General features: G+C 44.2%; 1 protein-coding gene across 1 annotated transcript in view; it reads left to right on the top strand.

Moving 5' to 3' along the window:
- Window positions 1-1,241: 1,241 nt before the first annotated feature.
- Window positions 1,242-12,020, top strand: part of RNF4 (ring finger protein 4) — a 31,786-nt gene continuing 21,007 nt past the window's right edge. The window contains exon 1 of the mRNA XM_074992364.1: window positions 1,242-1,346. The gene's annotated coding sequence lies outside the window, so the exon portion shown is untranslated. The remainder of the gene's footprint in view (window positions 1,347-12,020) is intronic.

Raw genomic sequence — 12,020 nt, forward strand, 5'->3', positions numbered from 1 at the left:
TCCATTTACCTTCTGCTTGCTGAGCTGTAAGGGGGTGCACTTGCTTTACATTTCCTAGCTTTTCTCTGTAAACATGAAACGTAGTCTAGAATTTACTTTTTTTCAAATGAAAACAACAGTCTCATGCAATCTCTCCACAAGCAAAAAGAGCTTTACAAAATGTACCAACTAATCACATGAGTTGGTGTAGTGTCTCACTAACACTTCTATGTCTCAGAGAAGTCTGCCTCAACAAGTCTCCAGGAGTAAGCTTTGGACTTTGGCAGAGTCCAAGACATCAATTATAGTGGAGGTTTCTTCTTGGTTTTTTAACCAGGAAGTCCTTATTTCCACATCAGTAAGGAACTAGCTCACCTCAAGCCAGTCAGAAATTTTCCAATGGAATTGTTTAGTCAAAATGCTGGTTCATCAAACCTGAAATTTTAATTAATTTCAATTAACTTGTAGCCAGGATCTGATGGAACCCTGCCTAGTTCTTTGCCAGCTTGCCTGCTAAACAGTCCCAGCACAGAAACGATCTTTTGGTCTGGGACACGGGGCCTCCAGTCTCTTTGCTGTGAAGCTTGACAGGCCTGGGAACCCATCCCTATGGCTTGGCTCCCAGTTCAACAGCAGGGAATGTGAAAACCCTATGAACTCTGACCCAAACCAAAGCTTTAGGAGTTTCTAGGCTCATTTCAGGGGTGTCAAGCACATGGAAATCCAGAGAGACGCGGCTCTGGCCAGATTTCTTTGTCTTAGTCTGAAGAATGAAAATGAACATTGAAATGCTGAAACTTCTCACAACCAGAAACTCCACGTTTCGGCCAGCGTAAGATCCGTGCCCCACCCAACATCAAGTGCAGGGTATTATTAGTGGGTGGTGGTGTTCCAAGGTGACGTGTCAGAAGGCAAAGGCCAGTGTGTAAGGGAAGTTTGGGATTGCTATAGGCCAGGCGGGTGGAGATACACATCTCTGGCGAATAGCATCTTCCTTGGTAAACCTGGGGAGCCTTTAGCACCCAGCTGTTTCTAGTGCAGTTGGCTCGCGAAGGGACCAAGGGGCGGGACTAACGTTTACCCACAATGCTCAAAGCACCCAGGCACCAGACACCCAGTAAGCTCAATTCAAACCACAACCCCCAGCGTACGTCGGGGCCGGATGGAGGGTGCCCCGAAGACTGCTAATTGATTTCCATGCTGTCCAATCATCGAGCCGGAGACGCAGTGGCTCCACCAATGGTGGGGCGGCAGTGGTGGGCCGCGCCGCCGCCGTTGTGCAGCGCTTAGACCGGCCAGTCAGAAGGGTGCGGAGAGCGGGCCTGGAACCGTGGGCTGCCGGCGGCCCGCTGTGCGCTGAGCGCCAGGTGAGGAGGTGTCTGAAGGCCGCGAAGCTCGATCCGGCCGGTTCCTTGCGGGGCGCGGGCCTTCCCCAACGGCCTTGGGCGTCCAAATCGCAACCACTGCCCCTCCGCGGGGAGCCGGGCCCGCCCCACCACTATGGCCCCAGGGGAAGCAGGGCCTGGCCTCGGGCTTGTGTCAGTCTCAGCTTCTCCTCCCTGGACACGGGCTTGCAGCTCACCAGCGTCCCAGGACCACTCCCCCGCCCCGCCTCCGCCGCCACACGCACCCAACCCCGAGGGAAATGCGGCCGTGGCCTTTCTTCCCCTCCCCCACGCAAGGGAGAAGGGCCTCTCCTGTTGCGACCTTCCAGTCCCCGTGTCCAGCCCTCCCCGGCAACGCCCCGGGAAGCGGGCGGGCGGCTTTTCTTCTTCGCTCCGCGCCCGTGAGGGAGGTGGCCTGTGCCTCCTCCCACCCCATCTGTCTCCAGCTGGACGCGCTGTTACCTCCACTCCTTTCCTGCGTTTCTCAGAACGAGGCGGGCCTCTTCCCATTGCGTTTTTCTCGGGGCAAGAATGACATCTGAATGTTGTTAATCACCCCATTGTTATACAGAGAGAGGTGTCTGTCAGGCCCTTGCTCCCGTTAACCCAGTCTTGCTTTCTCCCTCTCTGCCCCGAGGGAATTGGGCCTGTAGGGAAATCACTACCGCTCGCTCTCTGATCGCCCCCCCCCCCACGTTCCATAGGGAAAGGGGATGGGGATTTCTTGCTGCTTCTTGATCAGAACTGACTGTATTTCTGTCAGAAAGGCAGGGGAGGATGAGGTAATATACTGTATATTTGGACCAAATTCTGTTGGTGAGAAAAACAAGGTTTCAGGTTTGTCTTCAGGTGTGGAAAATGTAGTGGAGATTGGGGAGCCAGTGGAGAGAGTCAGAGAGAGCGTTGATATGGTTATAGCAATGGGCTAGGAAATTTATTTTAGCAACAACGTTTGGAAGGGGTATGAGTTGAATGATTGTATTTATCAAGGGTAGTGAGAATTGTCACAGTATTGAGATGAGCAATTGGATGAGAGAGTTTTAGCAGTGTGGATGGATAGGAATGGAAATATCTTAGATGCGTTATGGAGAAAGAACTGGTCATAAAAATGGCTGGGTCAAACTAAGGATCCATCTAGCCCAGTATCCTGTCTTCTGAAGGTAGCTAGTGCCATGCACCCCAGAGGGAATGAGCAGAAGAGATAATCATCAAGTGATCTATTCTCTGCTGCTCATTCCCAGTCTTGGAAAACAGGCTAGTGACCCCATCTCTGCTCACCCTTGGTAATAGATACGAGTTAGATATAGCTTGATTGGGGATGTAAAGACAGGTTCAAATCAAAGATAATACCCAGGCTGTGGGCCTGAGTGGTAGGCAGGTAGGTGGTCATGTTTAAAGTGGTCACAAAAGGAGGTGATGAAATCTCCAAGGCTGAGGCATTAGAATTTCATATTTTGCTAGCTGTGTGAGGTATGTTGTTTCTATGAATATTCTTACTATCCCCTTTAAGGCTGAATATTGAAGCTCAACTAGTTAATGTTAAAATTTGCCTTAGGGTTTCAGTGGGTGTGTTAATATACCTTTATTCCTATTGTACATGAGTCCATAGCATAGATGGGCCATCAGCGTTTTAAGCAATGTCATCAAACTCAGGGGTTCTCTACTTTTTTTTTTTCTCCTCCCCCCCCCCCCCCCCCGAGCCTCTTCCTCCCCTAGATGTGCCATTAAATCTTTAAGCCCAGGTGGAGTGGGGAGGACTGAGGGCTCTGGGCTGGAGGGTAGGTTTGGGCATAGGCATAGGTTAATGACGTGTGTGTGTGCGTGCACGCATAGGTTAATGGCATAGGTTAGTGTGGGTGTGTGTGGGGAGGGCAGTCAATGAGACCTTGCACTGTGGGATTGGGAGATGGAGTGCTACATCCACGGGGACTCATTTCAGCAGTCCAGGTACTACTTTGTGCTGTGAGGAGGGTAAACACAACAAATAACCAAACAGATATTTTGGGCATAAACTTTTGTGGGCAAAGACCTGCTTCATCAGATGCATGAGTGGGAGGGGTCAGAAGAGTATTTAAGGGGGGGGGTCCCCAGTAAAAAGTAGGGCCAGAGCTGACAAGGCCTACTTATTCAGGGTGGAAATGGCCCATTATCAGTAGTATACATCAAGAGAGGAGAAAAAACAAGTCAGGTCAGGGGAGATGTGGCCCATTGTCAGATTCTGATGTGGAGGTGTGCACTTCCAGCACAGAGAACGGACTCTTGTAAGGGGCCCAGCCACTCCCAGTCTTTGTTTAATCCTTGACTGATGGAGTCAAATTTGCAAATGAATTGCAGCTCAGAGATTTCCCTCTCCATTTTATTTTTGAAATTATTTTGTTGTAGGACTGCTACTTTTAAATCTGTTACTGAGTGTCCAGGGAGATTAAAATGTTCTCCTACAGGTTAGTGTATGTTGCCATTCCTGATGTCTGCTTTATGTCCATTTATTTTTTTTTACGTAGAGGCTGTCGAGTTTGGCCAGTGTGAATTGCAGTGGAGCATTGCTGGCACATGATGGCATATATTATATTAGTAGATGTGCCCCTCCTCTCGCTACTTAAAACCAGATTACTGCAAAATTCTGGTAAAACTCCTCATGAAGGGATATTCTTTTCTTAGTTATTAATCTAGGCACTAGTCCTCCAAAAATTGTGCATGTGTAGAAATTTTTATACACTAGGAGCACCCTTTTCAGTGGGTTCATATGTCTTGCAAGACTGGGTTATCATTCCATATGTTTAACTTCCTTTCTCACTTCTCCCTTTGTGAAAGGAAGAAACTAAGTTTAAAATGAGTATTGAAAGTGTTCATGAAGGACGTAAAATTGAAAATGTAGTAGTTGCTATTGGTCAATGTCTACTTCTGGGCAGTTACAGATCCTTTAACAGTTTAGGAAACTAATTATGCTTGGCAGAATTTTATTTTTATAACAGCTGAATGCTTATGGTTTGTTTTTTTTTTTTCATTTTTAATTTCTATCTGTTTTCACAGTTACAGAAAATATGGGGAGGTCAGACAGTATTTAGTGTCTTCCATTGCTTGGTGCAGTGGTGTCATACTTATCTGGGTCCTAGGATATGAGATCAGATGGGAGAGATAACAAGAAGTCCCGTGTCACCTTATAGACTAACAGATATTTTGGAGCATAAGCTTTTGTGGGCAAATACCCACTCCGTCATGCAAAATATCTGTTAATCTATAAAGTGCCATAGGACTTCTTGTTTTTTGAAGATACAGGCTAACTTGGCTATCTCTCTGATACTGGGAGAGAGAGCAACTTTTATTGGAACAGTTTTTGCTTGTAAGAGAGACAAGCTTTTGAGCTTGTGTAGAGCTTTTCTTGTTCAGGTCACGGAAGCATACACACTGTCACATATGTACAAGTTGGAACAGATTGTTTGGCTTAAGTATCTGATGCATATTTTAAAGACCATTTGAAGTGAAATGGCCTGTTAACGCTCCTCCTTTCATAAGGGTGTGGTGGCCTCTTAACACCTCTTTAATCATCATTTCCCTGTGATAAGTAGTCCTGTGGCACCATAGGGACTAACATTTATTAGGTCATTAACTTCTTGGAGCATTTAACGAAGGGTCCTGTGGCACCTTACAGACTAACAGAAAAGTTTTGAGCATGAGCTTTCGTGAGCACAGACTCACTTCATCAGATGCAGAGTCTGTGCTCACGAAAGCTCATGCTCAGAACTTTTCTGTTAGTCTATAAGGTGCCACAGGACCCTTCATTGCTGTTACAGATCCAGATTAACACAGCTACACCTCCGATACTTGGAGCATTTAGTGCGCTAGATGAGGTACGCCACATGTGATATGCCTGTGTAGGACCCGTGAATCTTGGAAAGGTGTGTTGTGAAAGGTTTTGTTCATTGTAGCAGTGGAGATATGTCTGCATGTTTTGTGCTTGTTGTGGCAGGGTGTGGTGCTGCTTTCAGTGCGTGTCCTGATTTTAGAGGAGCTTGCATTTGATGCTGAGCTTGGAGAGGCTGAGGGGCTGTTTGGAAGCCAGAACAGGTGGTTCAGGAAGCATTCTTTTAGAGTGGGGTCTTCATTGATTAAGGGTTATAATTAATTGGGTTCTAGTGTGGGGTCTTAGGTGACAACTAGAGGTATGTGGTCGGGGGATTTCTATTTCTGTTTTAAGCAGGTTTTCTCACAGTATTTGGGTCATGAGTTTTATGATATCTGCTTTTCAAATGGAATGTCCTATTTGGTGAAGGTGGTTTTGAGTGCGTTAAGATGTGTTCTGGACTATTTTCGTGAAGTGTATTCTATGATATCTTAGTGCCTGGCCGTAGGTAACCTATTTCTTAGTGTGTTCAGTGTTCTTACTGGCACTATAAAGGTAGGAGGGGTAATGAGTGGATTTTGTGTATATATAATTGTATGGGGAGTTGAGTGAACTCTCACAGGACAATAAGACAAAAATACCCTATCACCTGTTTTCTCTTCTAGCCTCCATACGAAACAATCCCTCTATATCTGACCTCAGTCCTCATCTTCAAAGGAAACCTGCACAACCATTTCAAAAGACAAGCCTGGGAGTTTAATTTCATAATTTTGTTAAATACTAAAAAAAATCATGCTCTTAATAGAAACATTTGGTTTATGGCTTATTGAAAAGCTATAACCTGCTAACAGCTCCTCCCACTCCAGCAAGCTGTCCCTCACCTTTTCCTCCGTATGACTGCAGGAGTGTTAATGGGCCTCCTCACCTTAAATGTTCCCTTGAAATGTGTATTAAGTAGTTAAGCTAAACAATGTGTTTATACCTTATATTTAGGTAGTAACAGAGAGGCAGCCTTTGAAGTGCTACATTTCTGCTGCTTTGTCTTGTATTTAGCTGTGATGCTCTGAGTACCTTCCATACACCTGAGGAAGAGTTCTGTGTAGCTTGAGGGGGTGTGGGAACTCCACAAATTTAGATAAGCGCTCAAAGGCTGCACACTTCTTATCTTGCCATCTTGCATTTGTTGCAGGGGTGAGCAAGATATGGGCCATAGGTGGATCCATTCTTCAGGCTGCATCTGGTCCACAAGCTAATTATATCCCACTGCTTGGGTAGTGGCAGGAGCTGGGAGCTGTGGGCTTTTAAATAGCCACAGGAACCCTAGGCAACACAGTAATAATAGTAGCAATTTGAAGAGCTTCAGGCTTGTGGCTCCCATGCTGCCTGGTCACCACCTGGGGTTCCCATGGCTGTTTTAAAAAGCTGACATCTCCCAGCCTTTGGCCACTACCACAGCAATGGGGTATAAATAGTATGCAGACCAGGTCCAAGTGTTAGGCATAATGTTGCCTCTGCCTTCTGTAGCTCACAAGCTTGTCTCTCATCAGCAGAGTTGGTCCAATAAAATGTTAGTTCACCTACCTTTTCTCTCTAGTATCTGTAGGTATGGAGACTTAAAACTTCATAATCTTTAAAACACATGTTGTCACCATGTCAAAATAGACAGTCAATAGCCTTAAATAAAACTAATAAGACTTCAAGCAGCATTTTTCCTATTTTGCTAATCTGCAAATTTAAACTATTCATAGAAGTGTTTTTCTTTTTCCATAAGTTCAGAAGTGACAGTAACACTTATGGGCACAAAGTCTAATCTTTCTCGATCTAAAAATAGTATGGCATAATGATCAGTTTGGCAATAACAGTCCTGTGGGGAGAATTGAGTCTGTTGTGCACTGTGAGCATTAACATCCATTAGGATGACAATTCATATCTGATATTGGATATTAGAATCAAAGTCTAATCCTACTTTTTATGCTCTTTACTATGACATTTCATGCCAGTTCTGGGGCTCTGTGTTCTGTTTATTCTGTCTGGGGCCCCTGTCATTGGCCATGTTGGAAGACTGGATACTGGGCTAAGTGAGGCAAATGTTTGAGACCTTAAAATCTTTATACCCACAACTTTACCTCTTACTTATGTGAAGATGACCCACAAAAGTAATTTGATGTTGTATACTTGTTTGTTTCTGAGGCATACACAAACTGTGGGTTTTTAAAGGCATTTTTTGCTTAATTAATCTTAGAAATAGCAGTTATCGGGTCTCGCTGGAATTTTGACATGGCGAACTTTAGTCATATAGACTTAGTTTTCTTGGCCCTTATTTGAAAGCACGTTCAGTTTTTTCTCAACTGTTTGTTTTAGGTATTTGTATAAACGTAGTTGCTGAATAAAACAGACTTTTTTTATATAGGGTTTAAAAACTTCTTTGGTTAATCAGATTTAATTTTCATAGACTTTCTGATTATATGAATTATTCTTTGGCTTTGATAATCCATTACTCTTCCAGGGCAGACAAGGCTTGAATTTCTCATCATCTTCATCCTGCAGTAAAACTATGTATAAACCAATCTTTGCTTTCTGTGATTCACCCTTCCTCTAGTGAGGGAGATGCCACAGTCTTCTGAGAGACCATGCGGATTGTCTTGGGAGCAGCCTAATGAAACAGAATGACAAAACAGCTTTTTGATGTTGTGTAAGGAACATACAGACTTGAGTACTCGACCCCCTTTGGCATATCTGAGAAAAGTCCATTACAACTTCTTCTGTGCTGTCTGCACTCTGACAACTTCATAACCATCCTGATCACAACTACCTTGATCTGATTAGACAAGGAGCAGAAAACTCCTCATTTATTTTGCTCGGTTTCTAGCTACCTTCAGTTAATCTATTTTCAGCAATGGCAGTGGTTGGGTAGAGGTGTGAAGAGCCCACCTTTTCCCTTGCTCTCAAAGCAAGATACAGGTTGACCTCTCATCTAGTGCACACTTGTCCAGCAACATCTGTAGTCCAGCATAATTTTAGTGTGCCAGATACCCACTTATCGTGGGTGTGGCCAAGTTTCCCATGGTTCCATAAAGTTAGTTTAGACACCAGTTTTGACTCTGTGTTCTGTGCTGTTACTTAGCTCTAATTTTTTCCCCTAAATGTCATCTAAGAGCCCAGTAAACAGTGCAAGTGTTAGTAATGCTACTAGACAATGTTGACCTCATGTCATTTGGCAAATTTTCCCATTTGACACAAGTCAGGGCCTGTGGATGCCAAACAAGAGGTTTAACCTGTACACAAGTGTTATGGGAGAGATGGAGTGCAAGAATAAAAAGGGATAGAGGGCGACGGACACACTGGAGGAGGTAGCAGGGAAAACAGTACCAGTGAGATGGTTGTTAATATGGCATGTTTGGAGCTGTGTTATACATCTGTAAGTTACTGGTAGGCCAAAAAAAAAAATCTTATGTCTCAGAGTAGAAAACCTGTTCTCCTTTCTTCTTTGTTTCCCAACCTTTTCTGTAACTCAAATAGCTAAAGAGGTTTTATTCAGTGTTCCTGGAATGAGACATCTGTGGGTTAAAAAACAAGCAAGAAAAAGTTGTAGTCCCAAAAAATATATATATTTTTTTTTCCATTACAGTAAGGTCTCAGAGTATGCAAATCCAGAGTAGGTGACCCCACTCTTATGCAACTGACCCCCAATTCATACTTGATACAGTAAACCCTCTAGCTATGCCCAGATGTGGGGTGGGGAGGCGATCCCCTTGTCCAAGGGAAACTGCTGTGCACCTCCGGCTCCAGCCACTGCAGTCCAGCCCCCACCCCCTGCAGATCCACCTCCAAACCCTGCAAACCTGGCTCAACTCCACCCCCAGCATCCCCTCCTGCAGCCCTAACGCACCCCAGGCTTAACCCTGCCTGCCTCCCTCCCACACCCCAACCCATTGCCCAAGCGCATGACTTATGTGAATTTCAGGGTATGCGAGGATTGTGTGGAACGCAACCCTCACGTATCTTGGGGAATTACTGTATTATGAGAGGAAAATAGGATTGTAGTCATATGAAATTCCATATGTAACCTTAAATACTACACAGATTACAGTGAGAGATTGTGCCACACACACTCAAAGGAACTGAGGAGCCACCTGATCAGTGTCCTGTACAGCAAACAGGAAAACATCAGAAGAGAGCTCTCTAATCTGGAAACCCTCTTAAATGAACAGTCTTCCACGCAAACCTCCACATGGCTGGACTTTACTAGAACAAGACAGGAGACTTACAACACACTTAACTATAGAGTTTGCTTTTGTAAATGGAAAAGCTGTATATTGATGATCAGAGAACTTTTATAAAATAAATCCCATAACAAAAGATTAACATTTGTCTCTCTTAGCAGTACTTGACTTGACTTAGACCCTTGTACTCCAAATGGAGCATAGGTCATCTACAAGTCTCCTCCACTTGACTTTTTCTTGGGACAAAACTTCTAGCTGATCCCAGAAGTACCCCAGTTGTCCTTCAATCTCAGTAGATCTTCATGTTGTCCAAGGTCTTCCTGTTTTGTTTTGTTGTGGGTTCCATTTGAGAGGTTGACGTACTGTGGTAGATGATGGTTTTCTGAGAAAGTGGCCTAGCCACCCCCACTTCCTATTTCTTGTCATGGAGAGATGGTTTGTGTGTCTCGGTGACCTGGGGACCTATGCGATTGGCTCCTGGAAGGGTCACCCAAACTGTTTCAAAGAACAAATTTGGATCACCTCTCCCTGAAGTAAAAGGGGTTGGCTTAAGGTTAACGACTATCGGTTTAAAAAACAAAACAAAAAAAAAAAGAGGGGGTTACAGAAATTGACAGAAAAAACCCTATAACTACACAAGTCTGGGGAGGAGTTGACAATCCACACAGACTATGAAGCGTAGTAGGGAAAGCTGGAAGGTAGCTGCCCTGCAGATGACCATTCTCGCTCCCCAATACTTTGCTAGTGCTACACAAATTCATAACAATGAGGTGGAGAAGTTCTAAAGATGAATCATGATGCTGCACTCCTGGGCTTATCTACACTTTTTTTTTTGTTTGTTTGGTTTTGGGGGAAAAAATTTTTTTTCTACGGGGGTGCAGGGGGGAGCATTCACATGACAATGCAGGATAATTCAAAATAAGAGGGCTTTTACCTCAAAAATTATTCCTGCTCTGGGAATGACTTTTGCCGACCTTCCCCCACCCTCTCTTGAGGTCAAAAAGCAATGTGTGTAAACAAGGCACTGCTATTATCGGCTCACGCAGAATCATATAATCGTAGGTCTGGAAGGGACCTCAGGAGGTCAAGTCCAGCCCCCTGCCTAAAGCAGGATCAATCATAACTAAACCATCCCAGCCAGGACTTTGTTAAGCCAAGACTTAAAAACTTCTAGGGATGGAGATTTCATCACCTTTCAAGGTAATACGTTTCAGTGCTTCACCACTTCCCCGGTGAAATAGTTTTTCCTAGTATCCAATTTACACCTCCTGCTCTGTAACTTGAGACCATTATTACTTGTTCTGCTGAGTTGCTGCTGAGAACAGCCTCTCTCTGTCCTCTTTAGGAAGCTGAAGGCTGCTATCAGATTGCCCCTCACTTTTCTGTAAACTAAATAAGCCCAAGACCCTCAACTTCTCCTCATAGATCATGTGTTCCAGCCCCCTAATCATTTTTGTTGCCCTTGGCTGAACCTGTTCCAATGCATCCACATCTTTTATATAGTTGGGGGGGTGGGGGGGCAGAACTGGACACAGTACTCCATATGTGGCTTCACCAGTGCTGAGTACAGGGGAATAACAGCCTTTCTAGATTTGCTGAAAATGCTCCTCCAAATGCACCCTACTACAGGGAGTCCTCACTTGTAAGTCCATGTTATGTTCTTAAATAACGCAACTTATAGTGAAACGACTTATAAAGGGGAATTAATATTCATAAGTAATAATGTAATGAGCTTGAGATACGTTCCCAACACATACAGTTCACGTGTGGTAGATGTAATGTACCTACAACCCACAAAAAAAATAAATAAATAGAATAAATAAATGATTATAAATAAATAGAAAAAGATAAGCCAGTTCCCCTGCCAGCCCCTTGCAACTCTCCAGAGCTTGCCAGCTCCCTGCAGCTCCTTATCCATACCCTGTGACTTCAGGGCTCACCTCCAGGGCCCCTGCATAACAGCCTCTGCCACCCAGCCACCACAAAGCTCTGCTGTGTTCCTGGGTTTTGGTCTCTCAGCCCCTAAATGACATAAGTGTGGATCAGTGTCACTAATAATGAATCTGCTTTCCTCAATTAACTAACTGCTTACATGCAAAGTGACACATAGCAAAGTGACTTATAATGAGGACCACTGTATGCTGTTAGCCTTCTTGGCTACAAGGGCACGCTGTTGACTCATATCCTGCCTCTCACCCACTGTAATTTTGCTGCACTGCTATTTAACCAGTTAGTCCCCAGCCTGTTAACAGTACTTGGGATTCTTTCATTATTATTATAATACCCAAGTGCAAAGGCTCCTTTTCAATGCTGTGGCTGTAAATGAGACTGCTCCATTTCACAATGCTGTGGCTGTGTGCGTATGATTGTCTAACATTACCTACTGAGATACTATAATATCTTAAAAAAACCTGCAGTGTAGGCATAGGCTTTCTCCTTAGTTTGTAGGACTCTAGTACTTTGTTTGAGTCACCATTGTACTGGTGAGATGGGAAGATCTTACTCAGTGTGAAGGAGCCCCATTATACGTAACAGCAAACTATAAGTTTTATGCAGTTAGAATGATTTAAAGAAACTATCATTTGCATAGGG

Source organism: Carettochelys insculpta, chromosome 4 (assembly GCF_033958435.1).
Source record: "Carettochelys insculpta isolate YL-2023 chromosome 4, ASM3395843v1, whole genome shotgun sequence".
NCBI lineage: Eukaryota > Metazoa > Chordata > Testudines > Carettochelyidae > Carettochelys > Carettochelys insculpta.